This window comes from Ambystoma mexicanum, chromosome 7p (genome assembly GCF_040938575.1).
Source record: "Ambystoma mexicanum isolate Mex_15411 chromosome 7p, UKY_AmexF1_1, whole genome shotgun sequence".
In the NCBI taxonomy this organism is placed as follows: Eukaryota; Metazoa; Chordata; class Amphibia; order Caudata; family Ambystomatidae; genus Ambystoma; species Ambystoma mexicanum.
This window is the reverse complement of record NC_090939.1, coordinates 348,719,463-348,733,152: the sequence shown is the minus strand read 5'-3', so window position 1 is coordinate 348,733,152 and position 13,690 is coordinate 348,719,463.

The window sequence follows — 13,690 nt, the reverse complement described above, 5'->3', positions numbered from 1 at the left end:
AAAACCTTTGGACCCATACTTTGCAGAAGCGTCCTCCAATTTTCTCTTATACTCATGCTATCCCTTCTACTTCTGTTTAGGTTGTAACTGTTCTTTTCTGTACCACCTTCCCTATCTTTGTCAGTCAATGTGTGTCTGCTAATTATGTCATCAACTTCCATTTGGTGTCCCTCCCTTTCTCTGCCTCTTGTTTCTTTTCTCTATCTCTCTCTTCTTCCCATTTTCTTTCTCATTCTCTCTCTTCGTCCACCCTTTTTTCTTCTCAATCTCCTGTTTGTTTCCATCTTTTAATGCCTTCACTTAGAATCATCTATGCGTGTTCCAACATGTTTGAGTTTTGTTTACCCTCCTATCCATTTATCTGACACTATTGTTGTTCCATTGCATTCTCCTTGCATGCCTCTCACTCTTTAAGCTTCCCCTCTGCTTTGTTCAGCTTTGCTTGCAAACTACACACCATGTCATATTCTACTTGCACAGACAATGATCTTTGCTTGTTCACTTTCTCTCTGCTTATGCTGTCATCATCACTATATGCTGGGGGAAGATATTTGGGGTTGGTTTACCCTGTAGCAGACTTTAATTGGTAGAGTCCCTGTACAGTCGAGGATGGGACACTGGTCAGAGGAGGAGGATTAGCCATGGGTGGTGTGCACCCCTTTGTCATGTTGGTTAAGCATGCATTATTGCTTGCTCAGTTCCACTAACTCTTCCTCGAACATTCCCCACAGATCAAGTATACTTAGTCTTTCTCTAACTGGTTACCCTTATTTGTGGCATATTATTATTTACACATGTTGTCATGAATTGCCGAATTCGTCCATTCTGGACTTCATTGTCCATGATGCACCGCGGTATGAATGCCGTGATTCTACCAACATGGTTCCGAAACACTGCACACCAGTCCTTCCGCGTTACGCTCGACTTCCTAGAAAAAAGCCATGACCCTGCGGCACCACGCGTCTCAACGCTACTGCTTGGAGTAGTTAGACGTGTGTTATCGAAGTCCACTCCGTGCTCCTTTTTGATTCCTTGTTTTCCTCCTTCCTATTCCTGGTACTCGTTTGTCCCCTTCCTTTTCGCCTTCTGTGGTTCATTCCTGGATTAATCTTGTGCTCGGTCCTACGGCGCTTCGGTTCCTTCCGAGCCTGGACTATCCCCCTCCTGGTTCCACGCCCTGGATACTGAACGCTTCCTAGCGGAAGGCAACAAGCACTCACGCTGGAATCCGCTCTGCGCCCAGGCCTATACAAGTCTCAGACAGTATGAAAGAAGGAAGCCACATCCAAGAAGGTCTCAATTAAGGAGAAACTGGTGAGAATGGGAGAAACTTGTGACACATGTGTTGCAGCACCTCTTTTGAAAGAGTACCGTCTTGAGGCCAAGGTACAAACATAATGCCTGCCACATCTTTAACCCACTGAACACGGTATTTGAGTATCTTGTCTTTGTATCTGGGAAGTGACTTTCACAAATGGGCAATGAGGGTATCTGCCATAATAGCAATATAAAACACAACTTTCCAATAATTAATAAACTCAATAAACACTGCCTCAACACTTGCTGACCCTTGTCTCTCCTTTTTCCTACCCCTCCTCTAAAAGATTTTTGTACATTTACACACACCTGTCTCTCTCCAACAACGCTTGTGCCAAAATCCCTCTCCTGATATCTCTTGATATTCCGGAATCGTCATTCCTTCTATGCCATATAGAGCACACTACTTATCCTTTCTACTATCTAACTGTAATCCCTAATAGTGTCACAAAACCTAAACAATTCTTCATGGACGAGTTGTGTATTGATTGTTTAAAGTATTGTTTTTTTGGAATCTGCCTTAGTTGGACTCATCTCTCACCCCTAAACTCATGGTTTACTAGGGCTAACTCAACTGGTTTAATTTCTCACCTGTGCAGTAATGGTGAAGAGTAGGGGCAGTAGCTGACACTTATATATTCATCTGCCCCATTACCCTCCCCCTCTGGTAGACTCATTGAGCATCCTGTGCGGATGATCTTTTAATGACCTTAACCCAAATAAGAATCACCACTTAAGAAGCGAGTGCACATTTTTATGTAAAGCAAGTGTATTGTACAATCGGCCGGTGGGTGTTATATCATTCTATAGAGTCAAACTAACCTGACTCTCTTCGAACCAAACATGCTGACACATTGTATACATTTTTGCAACAGTTAAATAACTCCCACATATTTTATCACAAGCCACTCCCAACATGTGATTGGGCAAGACTTGTACAAAAGAAATCCAGTGTTTCTCCAATTCACCATTTCTCATTAGTCATGATTATCTTAACTTCGATCTTCAGTTCATGTCTGAAAAACACCCTCTTTTAGGATTTGTCCATGGTAGGTTGCGACATCGTCACATAGTTGCAAATTCACATACAAACATTATTTATTACAAGTGTCAGCTGGCCTGAAACCTCCAAACCTGAACATAATTGCACACTCTTTCCAGCAGAGCTGAGCAGGTGAGGCAGACCCCGTGGGCCAGACCTTCTCAGGCCTTTATCACTTTTGTGGCCATTTTTGTGTGCCCCAGGCCCTTTGTGCACCCTCTCCGTCCCCTTCCATTTCCTCATTGCCTTCCCCTCCCTCCTGCCTCCCAGCCCGCCCGCCATCCCTGATTGGTCTCCGTACCGTTGCTGCAGGGCCTAACGACCTGCAGTGCACCGTGCTCGCTTCTTTCCAGCAGAGCTGAGCAGGTGAGGCAGATACCGTGGGCCAGACCTTCTCAGGCCTTTATCACTTTTGTGACTGTTTTTGTGTGCCCCAGGCCCTTTGTGCACCCTCCTCGTCCCCTTCCATTTCCTCATTGCCTCCCTCTTCCTCCCGCCTCCCAGCCCGCCCACCATCCCTGATTGGTCAATGTACTGTTGCTGCTGGGCTAACGACCTGCAGTGCACCGTGCTCGCTTCTTTCCAGCAGAGCTGAGCAGGCGAGGCAGATCCCGTGGGCCAGACCTTCTCAGGCCTTTATCACTTTTGTGGCCGGTTTTGTGTGCCCCCAGGCCCTTTGTGCACCCTCTCCGCCCCCTTCCATTTCCTCATTGCCTTCCCCTCCCTCCCGCTCGCAGCCCACCCACCATCCCTGATTGGTCTCTGTACCATTGCTGCTGGGCCTAACAACCTGCAGTGCACCGTGCTCGCTTTTTTCCAGCAGAGCTGAGCAGGTGAGGCAGATCCCGTGGGCCAGACCTTCTCAGGCATTTATCACTTTTTTGGCTGTTTTTGTGTGCCCCCAGGCGCTTTGTGCACCCTCTCCGTCCCCTTCCATTTCCTCATTGCCTTCCCCTCCCTCCCACCTCCCAGCCCGCCCACCATCCCTGATTGGTCTCCGTACCGTTGCTGCTGGGCCTAACGACCTGCAGTGCACCATGCTCGCTTTTTTCCAGCAGAGCTGAGCAGGTGAGGCAGATCCCGTGGGTCAGACTTTCTCAGGCCTTTATCACTTTTGTGGCTGTTTTTGTGTGCCCCCAGGCCCTTTGTGCACCCTCCTCGTCCCCTTCCATTTCCTCATTGCCTTCCCCTCCCTTCCGCCTCCCAGCCCGCCCACCATCCCTGATTGGTCTCTGTACCATTGCTGCTGGGCCGAACGACCTGCAGTGCAACGTGCTTGCTTCTTTCCAGCAGAGCTGAGCAGGTGAGGCAGATCCCGTCGGCCAGACCTTCTCAGGCCTTTATCACTTTTGTGGCCTGTTTTGTGTGCTCCCAGGCCCTTTGTGCACCCTCTCCGTCACCTTCCATTTCCTCATTGCCTTCCCCTCCCTCCCACCTCCCAGCCCGCCCACCATCCCTGATTGGTCTCTGTACCGTTGCTGCTGGGCCTAACAACTGCAGTGCACCGTGCTCGCTTCTTTCCAGGAGAGCTGAGCAGGTGAGGCAGATCCCGTGGGCCAGACCTTCTCAGGCCTTTATCACTTTTGTGGCTGGTTTTGTGTAACCCCAGGCCTTTTGTGCACCCTCTCCGTCCCCTTCCATTTCCTCATTGCCTTCCCCTCCCTCCCGCCTCCCAGTCCACCCACCATCCCTGATTGGTCCAGCCGAGAGGATTCTCCTCCATTACCTGCTCCCCTAGGGCAGCCCCCTGCCCGGCAGCCCATCGGTTAAGGACCTGAGGCAAAGGTCGACTCCTTCAGTGACGACTCCAGATCGTATCTGCAGGTATCCGCAGCAGAAGCAAGAAGCCGACAATAAGTAAGTGTGGCAAGGGCAGGGTCCGAAGCAGTTACTTCCCATCATACTACCCTACCACTCAACCTAGAAACTAAACCATTGTAAAAGCTTCATATTGTGGTAGCATTGCATTTATAAGTATGCATATACAAACATGTCTGTGATATAGCTGCATTTGTAAAACGTGAAGCTAACCGTGGATTTAGAAGTGTTCCCATCAGCCTTGTTGTGGAAAATTGAGTTTAGAAGTGCATTTAGAAGTTGAATTTAGAAGTTTTATTTAGAAGTGCGCCCAATAGCCTCTCTGTGAAAACTGAATTTAGAAGTCCATTTAGAAGTTGAATTTAGAAGTGTGCCCAATCGCTGCTCATTGAAAGTTGCATTTAGAAATGTGCCCAACAGCCGCTCTGTGAAAAGTGGAATTTAGAAGTTGTATTTAGAAGTGCGCCCAATCGCCTCTCTGTGAAAACTGAATTTAGAAGTGCATTTAGAAGTTGAATTTAGAAGTGCGCCCAATAGCTGCTCATTGAAAGTTGAATTTAGAAATGTACACAACAGCCCCTCTGTGAAAAGTTGAATTTAGAAGTTGTATTTAGAAGTGCGCCCAATAGCCTCTCTGAGAAAACTTAATTTAGAAGTGCATTCAGAAGTTCAATTTAGAAGTGTGCCCAATAGCTGCTCATTGAAAGTTGAATTTAGAAATGTGCCCAACAGCCCCTCTGTGAAAAGTTGAATTCAGAAGTGTGCCCAATAGCTGCTCATTGAAAATTGAATTTAGAAATGTGTCCAACTGCCCCTCTGTGAAAAGTTGTATTTAGAAGTGCGCCCAATAGCCTCTCTGTGAAAGCTGAATCTAGAAGTGTGCCCAATAGCTTCTATGTGAAAGTTGTATTTAGAAGTATGCCCAATAGCCTCCTTGTGAAAGTTGAATTTAGAAGTGTGCCCAATAGCCTCTTTGTGAAAGTTGAATTTAGAAGTGTGCCCAACAGCCTCATTGTGGAAAATTGAATTTAGAAGTGCATTTAGAAGTTGAATTTAGAAGTGTGCCCAATAGCCTCTATGTAAAACTTGTATTTAGAAGTGTGCCGAATAACCCCTCTGTGAATTTAGAAGTGTTCCCATTAGCCCCTCTGTGAAAGTTGTATTTAGAAGTGAGCTCAATAACCTCCTTGTGAAAGTTGAATTCAGAAGCACATTTAGAAATTGAATTTAGAACGGTACCCAATGGCATCTCTGTGAACGTCGAATCTAGTAGTGTGTCCAATAGCCTCTGTGTGAAAGCTGAATTTAGATGTGTGCCAATAGCTTCTTGTTGAAAGTTGAATCTAGAAGTGCGACCAATAGCCCTCTGTGAAAGTTGTTTCTAGAAGTGTGCCCAATAGCCTCTCGGTGAAAGCTGCATTTAGAAGCGTGCCCAATAGCTTCCATGTAAAAGTTGAATCTAGAAGTGCGACCAATAGCCTCTCTGTGAAAGTTGAATTTAGAAATGTGCCCAATAGACTCCCTGTGAAAGTTGAATTTAGAAGTGTGCCCAATAGCTTTTATGTGAAAGTTGAATTTAGAAGTGTGCCCATTAGCTCCTATGAAAGTTGAAATTAGAACTGCGCCCAATAGCCTCTCTGTGAAAGTAAGGAGAAACAGATGAGAAGGAGAGAAACTTGTGACACATGTGTTGCAGCACCTCTTTTGAATGAGTACTGTCTTGAGGCCAAGGTACAAACATAATGCCTGCCACATCTTTCATCTTTAATCCACTGAACACAGTATTTGAGTATCTTGTCTTTGTATCTGGGAAGTGACTCTCACAAATGGGCAATGGGGGTATCTGCCATAATAGCAATATAAAACACAACTTTCCAATAATTAATAAACTCAATAAACACTGCCTCAACACTTGCTGACCATTGTCTCTCCTTTTTCCTACCCTTTCTCTAAAAGATTTGTGTACATTTACACACACCTGTCTCTCTCCAAGACCGCTTGTCCCAAAATCCCTCTCCTGATATCTCTTGATATTCCGGAATCGTCATTCCTTCTATGCCATATAGAGCACACTACTTATCCTTTCTACTATCTAACTGTAATCCCTACTAGTGTCACAAAACCTAACTAATTCTTCATGGACGAGTTGTGTATTGATTGTTTAAAGTATTGTTTTTTTGGAATCTGCCTTAGTTGGACTCATCTCTCACCCCTAAACTCATGGTTTACTAGGGCTAACTCAACTGGTTTAATTTCTCACCTGTGCAGTAATGGTGAAGAGTAGGGGCAGTAGCTGACACTTATATATTCATCTGCCCCATTACCCTCCCCCCTCTGGTAGATTCATTGAACACCCTGTGCGGATAATCCTTTAATGACCTTAACCCAAATAAGGATCACTACTTAAGAAGCGAGTGCACATTTTTATGTAAAGCAAGTGTATTGTACAATCGGCCGGTGGGGGTTACATAATTCTATAGAGTCAAACTAACCTGAGTCTCTTCGAACCAAACACGCTGACACATTGTATACATTTTTGCAACAGTTAAAACACTCCCATATATTTTATTACAAGCCACTCCCAACATGTGATTGGTCAAGACTTGTACAAAAGAAATCCAGTGTTTCTCCAATTCGCCAATTCTCATTAGTCACGATAATCTTAACTTCGATCTTCAGTTCATGTTTGAAAACACCCTCTTTTAGGATTTGTCCATGGTAGGTTGCGACATCGTCACATAGTTACACATTCACATACAAACATTATTTTCTACAAGTGTCAGCTGGCCTGAAACCTCCAAACCTGAACATAATTGCACACTCTTTCCAGCAGAGCTGAGCAGGTGAGGCAGATCCTGTGGGCCAGACCATCTCAGGCTTTTATCACTTTTGTGGCCGTTTATGTGTGCCCCCAGGCCCTTTGTGCACCCTCTCCGTCTCCTTCCATTTCCTCATTGCCTTCCCCTCCCTCCCGCCTCCCAGCCAGCCCCCCATCCCTGATTGTTCCCCGTACCGTTGCTGCTGGGCCTAACGACCTGCAGTGCACCGTGCTTGCTTCTTTCCAGCAGAGCTGAGCAGGTGAGGCAGATCCCATGGGCCAGACCTATATCACTTTTTTGGCCGGTTTTGTGTGCCCCCAGGCCCTTTGTGCACCCTCTCCGTCTCCTTCCATTTCCTCATTGCCTTCCCCTCCCTCCCGCCTCCCAGCCCACCCACCATGCCCGATTGGTCCAGCTGAGCGGATTCCCCTCCATTACCTGTTCCCCTAGGGCAGCCCCCTGCCCGGCAGCCCATCGGTTAAGGACCTGAGGCAAAGGTCGACTCCTTCAGTGACGACTCCAGATCGTATCTGCAGGTATGCGCAGGAGAAGCAAGAAGCCGACAATAAGTAAGTGTGGCAAGGGCAGGGTCAGAAGCAATTACTTCCCACCATACTACCCTACCACTCAACCTAGAAACTAAACCATTGTAAAAGCTTCATATTGTGGTAGCATTGCATTTATAAATATGCATATACAAACATGTCTGTGATATAGCTGCATTTGTAAAAGGTGAAGCTAACCATGGATTTAGAAGTGTTCCCAACAGCCTCGTTGTGGAAAATTGAGTTTAGAAGTGCATTTAGAAGTTGAATTTAGAAGTTGTATTTAGAAGTGCGCCCAATAGCCTCTCTGTGAAAACTGAATTTAGAAGTGCATTTAGAAGTTGAATTTAGAAGTGTGCCCAATAGCTGCTCAATGAAAGTTGAATTTAGAAATGTGCCCAACAGCCCCTCTGTGAAAAGTTGAATTTAGAAGTTGTATTTAGAAGTGCGTTCAATAGCCTCTCTGGCAAAGTTGAATTTAGAAGTGTGCCCAATAGTTTCTCTGTGAAAGTCGAATTTAGGCGTGCATTTAGAAATTGAATCTAGAAGTGTGCCCAATAGCTTCTATGTGAAAATTGTATTTAGAAGTGTGCCCAATAACCTCTCTGTGAATTTAGAAGTGTGCCCAATAGCCTCCGTGTGAAAGTTGTGTTTAGAAGTGTGCCCAATAGCATCCTTGTGAAAGTTGAATTTAGAAGTGTGCCCAATAGCCTCCGTGTGAAAGTTGTGTTTAGAAGTGTGCCCAATAGCATCCTTGTGAAAGTTGAATTTAGAAGTGTGCCCAACAACCTCGTTGTGGAAAATTGAATTTAGAAGCGCATTTAGAAGTTGAATTTAGAAGTGCACCCAATAGCCCATCTGGGAAAGCTGAATTTAGAAGTGTGCCCAATAGCTTCTATGTGAAACTTGTATTTAGAAGTGTGCCCAATAACCCCTCTGTGAATTTAGAAGTGTTCCCAATAGCCCCTCTGTGAAAGTTGTATTTAGAAGTGAGCCTAATAAACTCCTTGTGAAAGTTGAATTTAGAAGCACATTTAGAAGTTGAATTTAGAAGGGTACCCAATAGCATCTCTGTGAAAGTCGAATCTAGTAGTGTGTCCAATAGCCTCTGTGTGAAAGCTGAATTTAGAAGTGTGCCAATAGCTTCTTGGTGACAGTTGAATCTAGAAGTGCGATCAATAGCCCTCTGTGAAAGTTGAGTCTAGAAGTGTGCCCAATAGCCTCTCGGTGAAAGCTGAATTTAGAAGCGTGCCCAATAGCTTCCATGTAAAAGTTGAATCTAGAAGTGCGACCAATAGCCTCTCTGTGAAAGTTGAATTTAAAAGTGTGCCCAATAGAATCTCTGTATACATTGAATTTAGAAATGTGCCCAATAGACTCCCTGTGAAAGTTGAATTTTAAAGTGTGCCCAATAGCTTCTATGTGAAAGTTGAATTTAGAAGTGTGCCCAATAGACTCTATTGAAAGTTTAATTTAGAAGTGTGCCCATTAGCTCGTATGAAAGTTGAAATTAGAACTGCGCCCAATAGCCTCTCTGTGAAAGTTGAATCTATAAGTGTGCCCAATAGCCTCTGTGGGAAAGCTGAATTTAGAAACGTGCCCAATAGCCTCTCTGTGAAAGTTGAATCTATAAGTGTGCCCAATATCCTAATAGTCTAATACCGTGCCTGGTTGAAACGACTAATCTGCCTAATAGCCTCTCTGTCCAAAGTTGATTTTAGAACCATGCCTAATCCCCTGCCTGTATAAAATCAAATTGAGAGAAATGTGGCTATTAGCGTGCCCAGGGTGATCTGACTAGTGTCCAGAATAGTCTCTCTGGGCTTAGTTCAATTTATAAGTGTAGACGACAGCATTGAAGTTAGAAGCATGCCTAAATATCCCTTCTGCGCAAAGTCTAAGTTAGAAGTATGCCTAATAGTATATCTGTGTAATGTAGAATCTGTGAACTGTGCCTAATAGTCTAATATCCCCTCTATACAAAATTGAACCAAGAGGTAGACCTAATATCATCTCTATACAAAATTGAATCTAGAGGTAGACCTAATATTGTCTCTGTGTACAGTTGAATCTAGAAGTGCACCTCATAGTCTAATAGCATCTGTTTAAGGTAGAATCGAAAAATGTGCCTAATAATCTAATAGCCCCTCTATACAAAATTGAATCTAGAGGTAGATCTAACACCATCTCTGTCTACAGTGGAATTCAGAAGTGTACCTAATAGTACCTAATATCATCTCTATATACAGTTGAATCTGGAAGTGCACCTAATAGTCTAATATCATCTCTGTGAAAATTGAACTTGGAAGTGTGCCGAATAGCGTGCCCCCACTGAATTTAGAACTACAATTAGAAAGCCCTTCTAAACTCCACCTAAAAGTCCAACTAAAACCATACCTGGGGTGTTGCTACATTCAATTTCTCCTTAATAGATGTACCTGTATTACCTCTATTCCAGTTTACTAGAAGAAACCCTACCCAGCAGCGTAACTGTGCTGTAGCTACAACTAAATAGGCCGCCTAATCAGCATACCCTAATGTCTAGCTCCACTTCAAAACTGCCTAATTTCTGCAAGCTAGTACAAATAGTACACTAAAACCTAGAATAAAGTGAATAATATCACCCGGTTTCGTGGAACCCTGAAATCAAGACTACTCTCAGCCAGTGATATAGCCGAACTTGTAAAGTCCAATAAACTGTAAATTGCACTTGAAACTACAGTTAACAGCTCGTACTAAGCATGAGTGCATCCACTCCACCAGAGTTTGTCGGAAACGACCACCGTGGACCGCCCCCACTCTCCAATCTGCCTTCCCTCCCGTCCCCCCTTCCCAAATCATCCCACCCTCCTTTGGATTCCCTACCATTCCTCTCTCCAAACACCAAGCCAGAGGGGCACGATGGCGAGCCAACCACCCAAAAACCACTCCTTCCCCGAACCCCACCACTGGCCAGCCTACGTTAACCATGTCCGCTCCCCTTGCTATCATACCGGGAACACCCGCCCTGCAATCATCCACCCCCCGCCTTGCCCACAAACCCCTGCCACCTTCTGCCCCGACCGCACCCTTTCCCCTCCCTAAAAACTGCACACCTAGCCCTAGCAAGAACCGAAGCCGCATCCCTCTCCCCCATTACCCCCTTACCCTCTCTCACACCCCTCAATTTCTCAGCACTCTTCGCCTCCCCTGGCTCAAACCAGCACCTCTTTTCCACAATCACCTCCTTCCCCCATGGCTTCACCCTTCCTGAAACCCCTATCTCTCGATTTCACATTAACAGCAACTGAAACTCCTAACCGCCCACACCCCACCTTTAAATCCTCCGAGCCAAACCTGATCGTCCTAACACACTTAGCCACCCAATCCCACCCAAAGCCCACCAATCTTTCTGCTCGCCCACTATTTCCCTTTGACAGTTCTGTTCAGTGCCCCAGCCGCACATGCTCACTGAGCCATGCAAGGCTGGGGCGTTTTGCTTCACCAGCATTGCATAGCTCATTGGAAATGCTGTCTAGGGCATTGCATGTCTGTATGTGCAAGGGGGAGCTCCTGCGCCTCCTCGCACATAGGGACAGAGCCGCCTGGAGCGGGGGGTTTCAGTACCCATGTGCAGGCCCCTGCAGAAGGTACGTTTATGTAATTTTTTAAAAAAATGTAAACATGTGTATGGATGTGTGTATGCTTGTGTTATAAGTGAGTGTAGGTTGATGGATGCTTGTGTGAATGATAGAGTGATTGCTGTCTGAATGTGTGTGTGTGTTAGTTTGTTTTGGTCCATTAAGCTGATTTTGGCTAGTGATGGATAGAGGGGAAAGGAGGGTTGTACAAAGTCATTTTTTTAACATTGTATTTGGATAACATATAAACCTTTACAATTTAAATTAGACATTTCAATAAAACATAAAAAAATGTTCATTACACACATAAATAATTCAATTTAAAAATGCCTAAATGCCTTTGTTGCACAATCCCCCTACCCACCTGCCAAAATCAGCTCTCCTTCTGATGCGCTGTGGAGCCCAGGGAACAGGTATGGTATTTTTACACTGGATATCTATCATAGATGTCCAGTCAAAATATCATGCTTTCTCGGTTGGCACCCTAATGCCTTGCACACACACAATCATGTTGATTATGTTAGGCCCAGTGGGGCCCAGGGGACAGGGATGGTATTTTATCACTGGACATCTATAATAGATGTCCATTAAAAAATGTCATGCCTGCCCCCTGCGCCCCCCCCCCCCAGCATCAATTGCAATCTGCTTGGCTATTTACCCATTTCTTTTTTGAAAGTTTGCTCTACAATGCAAAATTTTAACTCATTATTTTAAAAAAAAATAATCTCGGGGGGAATACTCCCCGATCCCCACTTGATTCGTTCCGGCTCCCTCACTGCGCTCAGTCACTTAGGCATTTTTGGGGGAAATAGTTATGCCCCTCCACTTCAAAAATTCACCAGCCGCCACTGGCCCTCGTACTGTGCTGGGAATGGGATGGGGGAGCCCAGGGACTGTGGTGTGAGCAGGATGGGCAGGAACCATGGGATAGTGGAGAGAGCATGGTGGGGAAAGCTCATTGTGTGTGATGGGGTGGGGAGAGCCCAGGGACTGGGTAGGAGTGGGATGAGGAAGCCCAGCAACTGTGATGGGAGCAGGTGGGGGAGCCCAGGGATTATACTGGGAGTAGGGTGTGGTGACAGCATGCAATAGTGGTGACAGCCCAGGAGGATAGTTCCGCGGCAACATGCTTGCCTTGGAAGCAAGACAACACAAAGCAACACAGGTTCAAATCCCGGGTCCACGCTTAGAAACCTCTGGGTATTAAGTGTGTTATAAATAACCTATCATATCATACAGAATGTCCATTTAGCATTTTTTTCCAGCCTGCCCAAATTTTGCTGCTGTGGATCCTGGCCAAAACAGTTTGAAGACCACTGCACTAAGGCAAGAATGGCGTCAATCCCAGTAACAGTGAATTGAAAGTGAGGAACGTGTGTGACTTTTTATTAAAATGCAATTTTGAATCCAATCATGCCATTAAAATCAGTGTGGACCAAGTATACAATTGAAAACTACAATAAGGTAAAAGGAACACCAGCTAGTTTCTTTACATACGCTTAGTACATACACTTAGACAAGTCTAATGCACGATCAATGTACTGATGGAATACATGATGGAATACATGTTGATAATTCTGTCTCCCTTGCACTCTGCTCGAAACGCTGCAACACATGGAATGATGATGGTATGTGCTAATAATTTATTTGTATCTCCAATTGCAATTGTATAACTATCCTTGAATATGATTCTAAAATGTTTAATTATAACTATGAATATCTAGGTTCACCCTGACGAAGGAGAATTCTGTCCGAAATGCATTGGCAAATGAACCCATGATCGATCGTCTTATGTTATGCTGACCTCTGTTCATATAAGAAGTTATTATTGAACAAGACAAAATATATACATCTTTTTTCACCACTTGAATGACTCTGATATGCTCATTTACGAATGAACTTAAGTGGAGCATAGAACAACTTGAAACAAATTGAGGTTAAAAGACTACTAAAACATACTGTAACCCCTTGGGGGATGGTCTGAGAGGGACTGACTAGCTAGGTTTGTTCACCCAGCTTCTTGCACCACTGCATTTCTAGCCCAGGTGTCTTCGGACTTTTCTTCAGTCTGCTCCTTTAAGAATATGCACTAATAGAATTCAGCGAGATCACTGTGCAATAACATTTTAAGAAAAGTGATTAACTAAAGTGTGGTGCCCACCCTTTCGCATTGCCAGTCAACAGGACCTTCACATGTTGTCCCACACAGTCCAATAGGAATTTTCAATGGGTACACATGGGGTAGTTCATCTGTTTGGGTATATCTGTTCATTTGGTCACCCACGTTTATTATTATGGTAATTTCCAGTGCTTTCTTGCTAGCCTTTTTACATTGGTTCAGGGCTATTGTTTAGGACACGGAAAGCTGCCAGGACAAGTATCTGTATGGCCAGTAATATTTTGTATGCGTTCACCAAACAGGTGTGTACCCACGAAAACAGGTAATCAAAACAGTCATAATCTTCAATGTCCTCCACCTCTAACTGCATCTTAATGTGAAGATCCTGTAAGGTTGTTTTGGCCACTCTA